Source organism: Globicephala melas, chromosome 7 (assembly GCF_963455315.2).
Source record: "Globicephala melas chromosome 7, mGloMel1.2, whole genome shotgun sequence".
NCBI lineage: Eukaryota > Metazoa > Chordata > Mammalia > Artiodactyla > Delphinidae > Globicephala > Globicephala melas.
In genome coordinates this window covers 11,459,168-11,474,809 of record NC_083320.1, presented here as the reverse complement: position 1 = coordinate 11,474,809, position 15,642 = coordinate 11,459,168, and positions in this window count along the sequence as shown.

Below are 15,642 nucleotides of genomic sequence, written 5' to 3'. Positions count from 1 at the left end.
GGTACTTAAAAAAAATTCTGCCACTCTTCTCTTCCAGAAGACTCTCATCTACAAGTGAGGTTCTATGTCCTGGGTTTAAAGTCTGTATATGTTAAATATAAATATATCTCTTAAAACAGAGTATGCATTATAATGTTGAAAATAATTACTTTCATCATTCAGAGTTAGTGATGGAAATATTTTCTAAAGGGGAACTTCAACAGTGTTTTGACATAACAATCTTTTCTTAGCAATGGTTAAACTGAATACTTAATTTTTAATTCTTACAAGTAAAAATATTCTCAAATTCTTTACAGCATAAATATATTTTTGAGAAATGAAAAGATATATGTATGTAATGCTTGTACAAAAAATATTGCTTCATTTCGCTAAGGGGAATTTTCTTCTATTTAATCTTTTCTCTTAAAAATCCAAGCTACAATTCTTTCAAGTGCTTTTTTTATTTTTTGAAACTAAAAAGGAATCCCCTAGTATAGAAATACACATTTTGCCTACATACAGCAAATACATATAAACATGTTTTTATGTAAAATGGTACAACATTCTGGCAGGTCGTCAAAAAGTTAAACATAGAGTTACCATATGACCCAGCAATTTCATTCCTAGGTATATACCCGAGAGAACTGACAACATACGTTCACACATAAACTTGTACATGAATATATACTGCAGCATTATTTGTAATAGCCAAAATATGGGAACGACTCACTGCAACCGATGAATAGATAAGCAAAACGTGCTACATCCACACAACGGAATACTATTCGACCATAAAAAGCAGTGAAGTACCAATCCGTGCTACAACATGGATGAACCTTGAAAACATTATCCCAAGTGAAAGAAATCACAAACTGTATAATTCCATGTATATGGAATGTCCCGAATAGGCAACTTCATGGAGACAGAAAATAGATTAGTAATTATCAGGGGTTGGAGAAGGGGAGAGTTGGGGTGATGGAAATGTTCTGGAACTGGACAGTGGTGATGGTTGCACAACATTCTAAGAACACTAAAAACCACTGAATTATAAACTTTAAAAGAGTAAAGATGGGGTGTTTTATTTTGTGAACTTTATCTCAATTTTAAAAAAGAAAAAATATTTTGACTCTAAGAACTGTATGCTTTGATAAAAGATCTCTTTGGCCGAACGAACTGAAATGTCTCATCTTTAAAACTTTGGCTTCTCTGAAGAGCTGTATCTGTAAGAATTGGGTAGAGAGAAGGAAACTGGGAGTGTAGAATATTACAAACTATTTTTAAACTTCTGGATAAAATCTGGATAAACTAACTCAGTGTTGCATTCATGAAAGACTAGTTTTCCAAGTAAGTGGTGGAACAACATTCCATGATAGTCTCAAAACCAAGTAGAAACAGAATCACTTTGAGTACCTAGATCTTCTCCCATCCCTAAATCCATCATTTAAAATATTTTTTTACTTGCATTCCAGAAGCAAGTCTCTGTAAAACAAATTATTGTTTTATGAGGAATACAAATTGGTTTGAATCATTCAAAATGTATTTGATATTTTAAACAAATAGGAAACACAGTCAAAAATTAAAGAAAACCAGAGGTATTTGCATTTTAACCAAAAAATAGATACATCATGCAATTAGTCTCCAGACGTATTGTGGTAAAGCATGCATCAAGGGGATTTTGTTAAAATAGTGTGTTGCTGTGGTCACCTTTCAGAGGAAGAATGTCTGATGGTGGCCCTAACATCTAGGAGTGTCTCAGTACATTTTAATTGAAAAGATGGCTGGGTGGATAGATGCATGAATGGACAGCTGAACCAACCTGCAGGAACCTAACTGGTCTCCCATTAGTCAGTGGGACTGTCCAATGTGAAAGGACATTAACTAACAGTGAGAGGACACTGCTATGCTGGGAGTAGCCAATGCATTCCCATCACCATGCACTTAGTTACTATATAAGCTCTATGACAATAGGGATTTCGTCTTTTTTTATTCACACGTTTACCCCCAGTGCCATAATAGTCTCTGAAATATAATAAGTACCCAATGTATATCTGTTGGATGAATGGACTTATAGAAGACACTCTGGGACCTTTCAAATGTGAATCAAATATATTTAATAGGGGGTGTAAGATGAGGCTAATTTTGAATATACAAGAGGGTAGAAGAAGGGAGAATGAAGGAGATGGAGAGAAAAATCATAATGGCATTGGAAGAAGTAATGAGAAACCAACACTTACTGATTATACGTAGGACCCTCTGCCTAGAGTGTTGCCCACAATCAAGTCACCTCTTTTCACCACAGTTTAGCAAGAAAAGTATTATTTTCATTGCGTAAGAAAAGCAAACTGGGGAATTCCCTGGCAGCCGTCCAGTGGTTAAGAACTCCGCGCTCTCAATGCCATGGGCCAGGGTTCAATCCCTGGTCAGGGAACTAAAATCCTACAAGCCCCACAGCACGACCAAAAAAAAAAAAAAAAAAAAGACACTGGATCAATTTAATTAATTGTGCAAAGTTGCAGAGCTACTAAATGGCAGAATCTGGATTTCTGGACTCCAACATATGTCCCTTCTCCCAACTGACACCCCAGCCTTCAGACTTTTCTGCTCTCAAACTCCCATTAGAATTTTGAAAAACCTATTTGAACCCTCTCTTCCTTTTTTAAAGTTAACATATAAAATCTTTAATCTTTTTATTGCAAGGAGTATAATTTGGAACATTGTAAATGGTTACCTATAAAATAAAACTATTTTATAGTTTTTAAAAAACTATAAAAATAAAAAACTATTTTTTATAAAAAATAAAAAACTATTTTATTGTTTTTATTGCAGCACTATTTTAGCTGTAGCCAGTACATCACAATACCAGGCAATCTGATTTTCACCATCATCAGCATAAAATATATGCACACGGTTTTTAACATTATTTTTCTTCATGATTTTGTCTTTCCATTCCACTCCCCCACATATATCCTTGTGCAATATAATTTTATACTTGAAAATCATATTGATCACCCCACACTACTTCTCTGCAACAAAAATACATATAAATTCGCTATTTTTTTAATTTCTTATAGTCACAAATCTCTGAATCTTAAAAAAGATTTTTCTCCCGGATTGACTTATTGTTATGATTATTAGTAGTATATGATTCATCAAAGACATAAATAAATTTAAATCTTTATAAACAATTACTAAACATTAAAAGTGAAATTATATTGGAAATGTCATTGGCAATGAAAGAAGTGGGCTCTTTTGTTTCTCAGTTAGTTTATTTAGCCCTAGAGTAATAATACTTCTTACTGGAATGAGACAGGTTCAGCAACAATGTTACTTCCATTTTAATTTTTAAAGCTGTAAAGCCTAATAAAACTTATTCACAAAGTTCAGAAGTTGTGAATGGAAGGAATTTGTAACACAAATGTCACTCAATTCTGAGAACTTCTCTTGAGTTGCATATCAAAAGCAATATAGAATTTATCCTCAGGAATCATTTTGAAAGATCTACCACTTGATAGAGTCTTCCTTCAATCGTGATGAAAACAGAAAGTGGGAAACCAAGTGGCCCAGGGGATGTGCAGCCCAGAAGGTAGATGCTTTCTGTTCTCAACACCCTTCATCCGGCCCCACAAACGGTCTGGACAAAGCAGGCTGGTAACATTTGGGATGGATGGGGCAGAGGGATGGGGTGGAGGTATGCCTTTCTTTTGAAAAGTAGAAGGACAGTTGTGAAAGGGGTGGTGAGAACCTAGTCCAAAGGCCCATTTTCAGATAGAACAACCCTAAGAAATAATATCTGTAACAGTTGAGAAATTAATTCCTTTAATTACTTGTCCAAGCTGCTTGCATAACTTTTAAGAATCTTTTGGTCTCCCAAGGGTACATGTACCTCAGTTTGGGGCTCTGTGCCTTAGACGAGCTGCAAAAAGGAAAACCACTGCCTTGTTCACTGTTTTACCTAGAGAAAGCCTAGCATGACTACTTGCTCATTCCACGCATCTGTCTAGCCTGAAAACAAAGCTACAGAGGAGTTGCAGAGACTTTAGGACTGTTCTCCAGCCTAGGGTGCAGCTCCTAGGTCACAGCTAAGTAAAGGCCCATCTGGCCGTCAGCTAGACACCGTGAACAGCGGAGTGTACAGCACTCTACTCCCAAAAGGCTGTCACACATGGTACCCACAACAGTCTACGAGGATTTCCTTTGTTGCAACTGCCTGTGTTAAGAGCAAAAAACCTTTGGTCTCAACCATGCTTTTGATGACACCAAATAAAAACACCCCAGAACAGCATCCCTCTAACCTATCTTCTCATAAATAAAAGGCTGTCATCACATAGGAGTGGCCAAGACAGGATGTTTCTAATTGGAGTCTATCAAAAAAAAAAAAAGCCTGAACAACCCAAATGCAATGCCACTAAAACATATAGAAACAACAGCTCTGGGAGAATGCCTACCTTGGAAACTTTTTCAAAACTTCTGTACCTTTCAAAGGGTGTGCTTTATTCTGCCAACTGTTATTCTCAAGAAGGGAGTGTTGAGTGCTATGAAGTGCTGTATCAGAGCCCCCTAAGTCCCCACCTTTGGCTCTTAATTGAGGGCATGACCAGGTTTTCACCACCTGATTCCATCTCCCCAGGCACACGGAAACTTGGGGAATAACCAAAGCTTGACCCAACCCAGAGCTTGGCTTGGTAACACAGAACTCAGGGCCAGAAGATGGTACAAAAACATCTTTTGAACCAGTCCTCTGAAATTAGGACACTGAGAGAAGAAAGGGAGATGAGGGAGGAAGGACGCATCCAGTACATCCTGAAGTACAGCCAGGCGTTAGAAAACTGGGACAAGTCAAGGCCAAGTGCAAGCCCGAGTTTAGAGGAAACAGATAAGCTAAGTAATCAGAAAAAGCTGTTTCCAAGAGAGGAAAACACAAAAAGAGAAAGACAGATGGTCTCATGAGAGGATGAAAAAACCGGCTCCTTCCCGAGAGCCCCCCCAATTCCTGACGCAGTCTTGCAGTCAATTCCCTTTTCTTGAGCGAATTGATCTCTCAAGCAGCAGAGTCCAATAAAAAGCACTGTCCTCATCACAGCTGCTCCCAAGGCTGCGACATACCTCAGGGAGCTCATTTGAAGCCACCCACCCGCAACAGGGAAGCTGAACGTCCGTGCCCTGGGCCTTTGACATCCATCTCCCTCACTGACCAAGTCCACAGGCTCTTGCCCAGCAGTGTATTTATATCAGTAATTTCTAGCATGCATATTCAGCAGATGTCATTGTGTTCTCTTCCTCCAACTCCCTGGGATTATTTTTTTTTCTTCACTCCTTTATGAAAATTCCTGGACTCCAATTCCCCTGGGACTGCTTAGGAGTCTGTGCCCAAAATTTTCCAAAGGCTAGGTCTGGGAACAGGATCTGAGATCTTCCAAATCATTCTCTGTACCATGGGGAATTTGTTTTCTCTGCAACCCAATCTTGAATAGAAATACACCGTGCTGGAGTTCTCATCAATTGGGGGATGGGCGGGGGGCAATGGCCAAGATTGGAGGACCAGATAAACAGGAGACTGAGGAGTGGAATCTTCCAGTCACAAAAGGTAACAGAAACATAATGTCTTTTCTTTTCCCAGGTAACATTAAGTCTCTGAGCCCTTTTTAACAATATTTGTTCTTTCAGGGAAATCATTTCTTATTAACTCACTGACTACATGGTCTTTCCTTTGACTTTCTGACACTGAGCTATCTGAAGACTCTCTTTCCAAGCCTAAATTTTTTGGATGGTCTGAACACCTACTTTTGTATACCTTTATCTTTCCAAAATAGAATTCCTAAAGGCTCAGCTTTTGTAAAGATATAAGCAAGGGGCCTCAGGGGTTAGAAAAACGCTCCCAGAAAAAGAATGGCATGCCTGGTGGCTGGATATCTACTTAGAGGCTCATGCTTTCCCTGTTAAGTCACCTGACCTTTTCCCAACATCCAAGTTGGTTACTTTCTAAAACCCCGTATCTTTGGGTTGACTCTACCTGCAGACTTTCAAAGCCTTCAGGTTGATTTCAGCTTTTTAGCGAAAACAGTCAATCCCGTCAAACATCACAAGGTTTTGAAAGCAAGTCACGAATCTGTGTGGTCCATGCACTACTGGAATGTGGCTGGAGCATCATGTTCCCTGAGAAGGAACCGTGGAAAACTTGAGAACTGCTCAAGTAAATTCTTGAGAATATCTCTAAGTTCCAACGTGAGCTCCAATCCAGAATGTTGCTGGATTCCGGCCAGGCTTGCCCCCGCCTTGCCTTCCCCCTAGGTTCAGCTGAATTGTTTGAGAGTGCTGCACAGGCCTCAGTTGACCTTGGAGTTGACTTTGCTAGTCCAGGGCCAAATGGACAATATATCAGCTAATCCACCATTCTGCCAATATAGGCTTTTATTACCATTTTTCTCCATGAGGTCTCCTCCCAAAACCAACAGAACATTTGACCACAGTCTTAATAATGTCACCACGTGGGAAACACATGCAGGTGATATAGGTTCCACAGATACACAACTGATTTTCAAAACCAGATGCTCCCTTTACCTCCAAGTTAAGAATGACATTCTTAACTCAGAATGCTAGATGTCTCATGTCAAAAGCACTACTCCCCCAGCTTATTCTTGGTCTGTGATTCTACCTGCAGGGGGAGCGACTCTGGATTCCCTAGACCTTTCAGACCTCTGAGAGCTGCCTTTGGAGTAAGCTCTGGCAGTAACAGCCCTTGATTCCACTGGGAAGTGCCCACCCGCAACCAACATACTGAAAGGCTCGCGTTTGCTTTTGATGACGTCTTCCCTCCTCCCTAGAGACCCGCTGCCTTCTTCTCCTGGTACCTTGTGGTCTCGTGGTGAGGGACTGAATGCAGGACTGTAGAGTTACAAAGACTGGTGTTCAGATCTTGATCACTTACCAGTATAACCCTGAGCAAGTCTGTACCCACCCTGGGCTCTTGATTTCTCAGTATGTAAAATGAATGCTTGAGAGGATTACTTGAGTCACAATCCGTGCCTAGCACAGTCTCTGGCATGTGGTAGCAGCTCGATAAATGTTTATTTCCTTCCTTCCTAATTTGCCATGCAGGCAAAACGAGCTCCCGATAAATTAGAGAAGGGTTAGAAAACTGGGAACTGGGGCAAGCCTGGCAGACCTCAGGAGGGGGGCAACACTTGATCTGGGAAAGAAGGAAGATCTGGGCAAATGAGAAGGAGAAATAAGCTGTGACAGTCTCTCCTAAAGTACCTTTGATAACGTCAGGAGAAGTTATCCAGAGGGATGACTCTTCAGTTGGTGTAGAAGAAGGTATACAGGGGGACAAGTCTAGTCAAAATCAGAGTTAACTGGACTCTATGAGGACTCTTAGGAAAAGGTCAGTATCTGGCTTTATCAACCAGAAAGCCATCATCATCTTCCTCGCCATAAGAAATTATAATAAGCAGCATTTTCAGCAGGCAACTTATATGCTAAGCCCTGTGCTAAAGGTTTAACACAGATCTTCAATCTTCACAATAACCCCACAAGGTAAGTAATATGACTATGTCCTTTTACAAATAATGACAGTTAGTATGAGACATTTCCAGGGCTCAAACTCTAAAGTTTCCCTTATTAACCACTACAGTGCACAGCTTCAAAATTCATGGGTAAGTTTCGGGGAATTCATCTCCGGAAAGAACAACTTTAGCCTTCAATATAGTAGTAGCAGGGAAAGTCATTTATAAATGCAACAGTGCACTGTGGAATAAAGACACAGACCTACTAGAGAATGGACTTGAGGATATGGGGAGGGGGAAGGGTAAGCTGTGACAAAGCGAGAGAGACGCATGGACATGTATACGCTACCAAACGTAAGGCAGATAGCTAGTGGGAAGCAGCTGCATAGCACAGGGAGATCAGCTAGGTGCTTTGTGACCGCCTGGAGGGGTGGGATAGGGAGGGTGGGAGGGAGGGAGATGCAAGAGGGAAGAGATATGGGAACATATGTGTAACTGATTCACTTTGTTATAAAGCAGAAACTAACACACCAATGTAAAGCAATTATATTCCAATAAAGATGTAAAAAGAAAACCCAAAAAAACAGTGCACTGTGATACATAGACATTCAGTTTCCCATGAATCCCAGAAAACTAGAGTTCTCCTGTGAAGGTCTTTATGTTTGGAATTTCAACTCTAGAACTCCTGTAGGACAGTTGGAGATCTTAAGGCACCATTTCTAACTAGATTATAGGAAAGTTAAAGCATTTCAGGCAGATATGTAAGCCAAAAAAAAAGAGAGAGAGAGAGAAAGAGAGAGAGAGAGATTTCACAAAAGTGTTCAAATGAACTTTTAAGGTTAAACAGAAATACTGGGGCAGGTGTCCAATTGGTTCCAAGAGAGGAGAAAAGCTTTGTCTCGGTGGGGAAGGAGAACCGCCTTGGTGTGAATCTTGGGCCCTTTCTAAGGAGAGCTTAACCACCTGCTTTTCCTCATGGTTGCATCCTGTCTTGTGCCCACCCCTGTTTGCCTTGCTTCCGGCAGGAGTTGGTTCTAGAGACTGAGTCTCCTAGTGGCTTCCTCCCTATAGGACAAGACCTGGAGCTAGACTCCTCTAGGAATGCTTCTGCCACTCTGGAACCTAATAAAAGATTCAAGGGCATCCCTCAAACTTGGGCTTCAAAACTATGCCATCCCATAGTCTGCTACAGACCATAAAACACAGTTAGTGTTTCAGCGTCAAATTTACACATTGGAAAATAACTGAGCAAAGCCAAGAGAATGTGCTGTGTACTGGATACGGATGTCATGTGGGCAGAATGGCCAAGACAATCCGTGGTTGGAAGTTTCACAGAACCACAGAGAATTCCATTATTAAAGTAAGATTATTTCCCCACTAAAATTTGAAAATGAGAAATTTTTGAAACTTCAGAAATTAAGGATAAGAAGAGGTCTATGTTAAATTTTTACAACTACAACTTTACACATATGGGAATGAAACAAAATAATACATAGAATCTTAACTACATAAGAAAATTACAGGATTTGTAAATTCAAATCCACTAAATATATAATAACGGTTAAAATTTAAAGTGATTTTCTATTAACTAGCCTGGCATTAACCAAAAAAAAATTTTTTTTGGAATCATCTCCATATAACTTTGATACAACATAAAAAACACCTATGACTATTATTCATTCAAGAAATATCTGTCAATATATGTCAGTTTCCCATTTTGTATCAAATGCCATGCTAGGCACTAGGCACTATGGATACAAAAGTGAATTTGATTTACCTGAACTCAATATTCGGTAAATCAAATTTTCAACTTACTGAATATTGAATTCAATTTGAATTCAACTGAATTCAAAAATTCAATATCACTTTTAAGTAGATTGGGTAAAGTTAAAGATGCATATTATAATCCCTAAAGTAACCACTAACAACAATGCAGAGAGATATAACTAGAAGTCAAAAAAAAATTTTAATGGAACACTAAAAAATATTTGATTAACACAAAACAATGCTAGGAAGAAGAAAAGAAACAAAAAACAGATGAGATAGATAAAAAGTAAATGGAGAGATGGCAGACCTAAAAACAACTATAGCAACTACATGAAAATGCACTAAAAACTCCTGTTTAAAGGCAAGATATTGGATTTAAAATAGAAAAAAGAAAAATCCAAGTATATGCTGCCTACAAGATACACAATTTAAATTAAAAGACACAAATAGATTGAAAACAAAAGGCTGAAAAAAGATACACCACACAAACCACAAGCATAAGGAAAGCAGATGAGCTACCTATATATTTTTAAGGTAACAAGTGGATTTATTTACAGAGAGACACACTCCACAGAGTGTGGGCCATCTCAGAAGGTGGACGAGCTATATTAATAGCACATAAAAGAGACCTCAAGATGGAAAGTGACAATAATGATCAAAAAGTTAATATATCAGAAATCGATAAATATTACAAACATATGGGCTTCAGAGCAGAATTTCAAAATACATGAAGCAAAAACTGAAAAACTAAAGGGAGAAATAAATAAATTCTCAAACATAGTTGGAGAATAACTCTTCTCTTGGTAATTGATAGAACAAGGTAGAAAATACCAGTCAAGACACAGAAGATCTGAACAACACTATCAACTACCTTGCCCTAATTTATTTATATATAACACTACACCCAACAACCGCAGAGTATATATCCTTTTCAAGTAGATATGGTATGTTCACCAAGATAAACTAATTATATAATAAAACATAAAACAAGTCTCAACAGATTTCAAAAGACTAAAATCTTGCAGAGAATTAAATTAGAACTCAACAATAAAACATATAGGGAAGTTCAAAATGTTTAGAAATTAATCCACCCCAAGTAACCCATGGGCCAAAGAAGAAAATAATTTGAACTAAATGATAATGAAAACAACATATCAAAACTTATGGGATACAACCTACCCAGAGCAGAGAAAGAAACTAGATCTATAAATGTGTACATTAGGAAAAGAGAAAAGTCTAATCATCAATTATAAGTTCCTATCCTAGGAAACTAAGAGAAGGAGAGCAAATTAAACCTAAAGTAAAAGGTAGGAAATAATAAAGATAGAAGAGGAAATCAATAATGGAGAAAATACTCAAGCAATAGAGAGAAATCAATAAAACCCAAAGTGGTTCTTTGTTTTTTTTTGAAAAGGTAAATAAAATAGATTAACTTGACAAATTACCAATGTCATAAATGACAAAGAGGAAACCACTACAGATATATAGACAAATAAACTTGGCAATGTATAAGAAATGAACACATTTCATGAAAGATGCTAATTATCAAAACTGGCACAAGAAGTAATAGAAAACCTGAATAACCCTATAACAGTTAAATTCATAATTAATTAAATTTGTAGTTAAAAACCTTCCCCAAGGAAAACTCCGGGACCAGTTGGCTTCACTGGTGAATTCTATCAAGTATTTAAGATGGAAATAATACCAATTCGTCACACACTCTTTCAGAAAATAGAAGAGAGAACGTTGGTCAACTCATTTTACAAGCTTAGTATTACTCAGGTACCAAACAGACAAGGATATTACAAGAAAACTACAGACCAATATCTTTAATGAACATAAATACGACACTCCTTAACACAATATTAGCAAAGCAAATTACATATTTATGTAAACACAAATGAACTAGGATAGCATTAGCTATTTTTAAAAAGAGCAATAAAGTTGGAGGACTTATATTACCTGAGTCCATGATCTGCTATAAAGCTACAGTAATAAGAACAATATGGTATTGGTAAAAAAAAAAAAAAGAGATGTGTAGATCAATAGAACAAAAAGGCCCAAACAGAGATGATCAAATGATTTTCCATGAAGGTGCCAAGGCAATTTAACAGAAAAAGTCAACAAATAGTGTTGGAACAACCCGATATCCATACAGAAAAAAATGTTAGAAAATAGATCCTTACCTAACGCCATACTCCCAAATTAACTCAAAATGGATCATGGATCTAAATGTAAAACTACTATAAAAGAAGAAAACATAGAAGAATGTTTGCAATGTTAGCATAGGTGAAGATTTCTCAGATAACAGGAAAAGCATAAACCATAAGGAAAAGGTTGATAAATCGAGCTTCATCAAAATAAAAACATTTGCTCTTCAAAAGACACCAATAAGGAAATGAAAAGAAAAGCCACAGAATGGGAGAAATATTCAAAATATATACATCTGGCAAAGATCTTGTATCCAGAATATATAAGTAGCTATTATGACTCAACGGTAAGAACAACAACCAATTTTTTAAATGGGGAACAGAGCTGAGCAGACACTTCACGAAAGTTCTCTGAATGGTTAATAAGTACATGAAAAGATGTTCAACATCTCTAGTTATTAGAGAAATCAAAAGCACGTTAACTGCCACTGTGTAACCATTTGACTAGCTAAAATTTAAAAAGTTGGCAATACCAAAAGAAGGCACCAAAAATACATGGAGGAACTGGAACTCTCATACATTGCTGATGAGAATGAAGATACAGCTACTTCGGAAAACTCTTTCTTTTATGATTAAATATACATCTACCCTATGGTCCAGCCATTTCGCTCCTAGGTATTTATTCAAGAGAAGTGGAAACACATGTCCACACAAAGCCTTGTACAAAAATAGTCATAGTAGCTGTATTCTAGTAGCCCCAAACTGGAAACAATTCAAATGTCCTACAGGTAACTGGATCTTTAAAAAAGCGATGTCCATACAATGGAATTTTACTCAGCTATAGAACAGAACAAACTGCTGATACACGTAACATGGATCAATCTCAGTATTGTTCTGTTGAGCCAAAGAACCCAGACACCAAAGGGTACACACTGTATGACTCCATTTACATAAAATTCTAGAAAATGCTAACCAACCTACAATGACAGGAAACAGATCAGTGGTTGCCTGGGAATGGACAGGGAGTGAGAGATGGACTGAAACTGGACAGGAGGAAACTTCAGGGAGTGATTGAAAAGCTCTGTATCAGGATCATGCTATTGATTTCACAGGCTGTATGCATCTGTGAAACTCCATGAATTGTGTACTTTAACTAGGTACAGATTTGGGTACATAAATTAAACCTCAATAAATTTATTTTTAAATGTCGCAGTTACTATATTAAAAAAATTAATCTCTGTACCTGCCCTCAAAGGCCTTGTAGTGTGGAAGAGTAAAATACATGACACTGTTTCTGTGATCCATAATAAAGGTCTGGACAAAGGTCTTCACAGAGACCATGATCTTTGACCTTTGATCTAGGTCTCAAAATTCAAGGGTTGCACCAGACAGACCGAAAGGGAGGTCCCTCAAGGTGGAGGGAATGGCAAGTACAAAAGCGTGAGGTAAAGAAGGCTGTACGGTGAACTTGAGAAGTATGGGGTGACATAGGAGATTTTTCAAAAGTTGACTTTGGACCACTCTCTTCTATCCTAAGAAGTGTGAAATAAGCTGTAAAGAAAAACAGGAGCTTCTGGAAGTTTTAAAATAAGTGAGTTACACGATGTATGTGATGAGCATTACTAACATTCATCAAATATTTCCAGAGCTCTTCCAGGCATGTGGTAGATTATTTCCCCATCACTTTCAAAATGAAGTGACCAGTTTGGTCAACGAGATGGTGAAGTAAATGTATCGAGTGTCACACCCAGGTGGCAGCTGTTCGAGCAGTTTTTGATTTGCCGCATTCTCTTCCCCTTTGGAAGAGATCAGAGAAAACTACGTTGAGTGGGAATTTCCATGAGGTTCCTGAGTAGTTATGATAAGCAGAGCCCCCTCCCCCTTTCTCACCTCCCCACACCCTGTGATGAATACTCAGTGTAAAGGGAGAAGAAAAATCTTGTTATGTAAGCCTCTGAAATTCGGGGGTTGTTTGTAACTGCCCCCAAAGTAACCTGTTCCTTCTGATACAATGTGCACTTTTATTCTGACAATAACATAGAAGGTGGATTTCAAAGGAAAGAATCTGCAGGGGACTAGCTAGAAGGCTACCGTAATCCACAGATGATAAGTGCAGGCACTGGGACAGGGGCCATGATCTTAGAAAAGAGGAGAAAGAATCTGGAGATGTAATGGCAAGAGTTGAAAATGACTCCGAGATTGTAGAAGAACCCGAGTCTAATTGTTTTAGAGGTGTTGAAAAGAGAAGGTTCTTGAAAGAAGAGAGATGACTAAGTGGGGAGATGAAGTTAAAAAAAAGATTAACTTAAAATGTAATTAAGATTAAATTTAATCTTTTTAAAAGATTAAAGGAGAAGCTACAGGCAGCCTGGCAAAGTGCATCACATCAAAAGCTGAGGCACATCCCTACACAGGGAAGGCTATAGAAAGATCATAAGCTTTGGAAGAAATCAGACCTGGGTGTGAATCCTGAGTGAATCTGTCAAGTCATCCAGCTTCATTCGTTCAGCAAATAATAAATAACTTCATTCATTCAATAACATTAAAGAACACCAAAAAGTCCACTGTCCTATTGGAGTCAGCCTTCAAAAGTAGGGAAGCAAACATTACACATTTAAGCACTGTGCGAAAAACAGACATGATATTGTGATTATGAAAAGGGGGCAAAAACAATAAGACAGGGCTTGTCAAAGGCCATTACCATTTCCCTTTGTTCAAAACCCTTACCTGGCACCAAATCAAAAGCAGAGATTTGTGTGTCCTTTGTACTTACAAAAAGAGAACCATCCTCACTTTCCTTTAGTTTTATCACATTTCAAGAACTAACTGGGAAACTCTCTTGACTCTAAGACTGTTTTTTAAAAATCAAAAATTCTGGTTAATTAATACCTAGTGAGCATACCAACATTGTACTAAAGCAGAGTGTATACATGTGGGGAGTGAGGAAGGGGTTTGGTTAAACCTGACTCACAGGCAAGCCACTTCTCAACGTTTAAGCACCTGGAGAGCTTGGTGAAAAAAGGCTCTAATTCAGTGGGTCTGGGGTGGTGCCTGAGATTCCTTCTGCATTTCTAACCAGCTCTCCAGGATGCCAAACCTGAGGCTCCCAGGGATGCCAAGCAGCAAGGTTCCAGATGCCTTAAGAGTCTATTGACCTCAAGGGAGCTGGTGCAGTATGCTTGACTCTTGCCACTTCACTGCTGAGCTGAGGAAAGCATCTCTACCCTGTGCCTCTATTTCTCATCAGCTTCCTTTGTTTTCCTTTACAAAACTGGAGAATCAGATTCCAGTATGTGACTGTTTTATGAAGACCCTGGACAAAGGACTTCTAATGGATTACTGAATTAGATTCCTACAGTTCTCTGAGGTGGGTACCCTGATTATGCCCGCTTTATAGAAGACAAGACCCCAAGCCACATTAGTAAGTGTGGAAAAGATTCAAAATCTAGAGTCTACTCCAGAGACCATACTCTTAACCACTGCTTCCTCCTTGCTGTGGTTACATCACAAGTTTCTTTCCTGCTCTTTTGCAGTGTTGGAAGTGACTTGCAGTTGACTGCTGCCTCCCCTTTCTAAAGTCGATAAAGCCAAGTCTTTATCAGAATGACTTGGTTTCATTTCAAAGGCAATTGAAATCCAAATTAAAAAATCTTCTGGAATTCAGCAAAAAGAAGGAAAATTTAACTCTAGCATTGAGGGTTGTTTTTTTTTTTTGGTCCAGGAAGTAATGTCAGTTCATGCAAGATTGTCATATGCCTCAGAATTCTTGGACACTGTTATTTTATCAACAGAGCACCTGATGTCCTATCTAACAAGGATGGCAGGAGAAGGTTCCACAAGAACCCTCCCTATCAATGGCGAGAAGCTACTATATACCTCACAGCAACATCTGTGGTCTGGGCACTCATAGGACTTAATAAAGAGTTTAATACATGTCCTTTTTATTATTCTATGAAGAAGAGTCCCTGATTCAATGCAACTAACTGAACTATGCATGGAAAACAGTGGCTCTCAAATTTGGTTGCACATGGTAATCTCCAGAGAGCTTTAAATACAGATACCTGAGTCCTACTGCTGGGGAGTCCAGTGTAACTGACTTGGGATGTTTCAGGATTTTTAGAGGCTCCTTAGGAGATTCTAATACACAGCCAGAGTTGACAATCACTGGCATAAAAAACAGGGGGAAGGGGCTTCCCTGGTGGTGCAGTGGTTAAGAATCCGCCTGCCAATGCAGCGGACACGGG